We start from the raw sequence: 422 nt of genomic DNA, 5'->3' as shown, positions 1-422 counted from the left end.
GGAAGTCACGAAACATTATGGATAGGAGTTAAGGCTGGTCTCAGGCTCGTATGGGTGCCTCTCTGACCCACAGTCTTCGTAATCTACCTTGACAGAGCTGTTCAAGAGTCTCTGTAACCACAAACTCTGCTCCCTATCCTTGATGGTGTAGGTGAATATGCATAAACAGGGAAGTGAGGAACTTTAGCCAGAAGGCGATTGCTGTGGTTTGTGTCCCCCAAAATTCATGTATTGGTTGTGAAGGTATTAAGAAGAAATGAGGGAACCAGCAGTTAGCGTAATGGCTTTGTCGCTGGACTCCCACATAGTCGACCACAGGGGATGAGTTCTCGCTTTCTGTCTCTATGTCTCTCTCTGTCTGTCTGGCGAGCGCACGCGCCCTATAGTGAAAAAACCTCTCCAAAAAAAAAAAAAAAAAAAAA

The sequence above is a fragment of the Tupaia chinensis genome, unplaced genomic scaffold (genome assembly GCF_000334495.1).
Source record: "Tupaia chinensis unplaced genomic scaffold, TupChi_1.0 Scaffold000165_2, whole genome shotgun sequence".
Lineage (NCBI taxonomy): Eukaryota > Metazoa > Chordata > Mammalia > Scandentia > Tupaiidae > Tupaia > Tupaia belangeri.
This window is presented reverse-complemented; position numbering follows the sequence as displayed.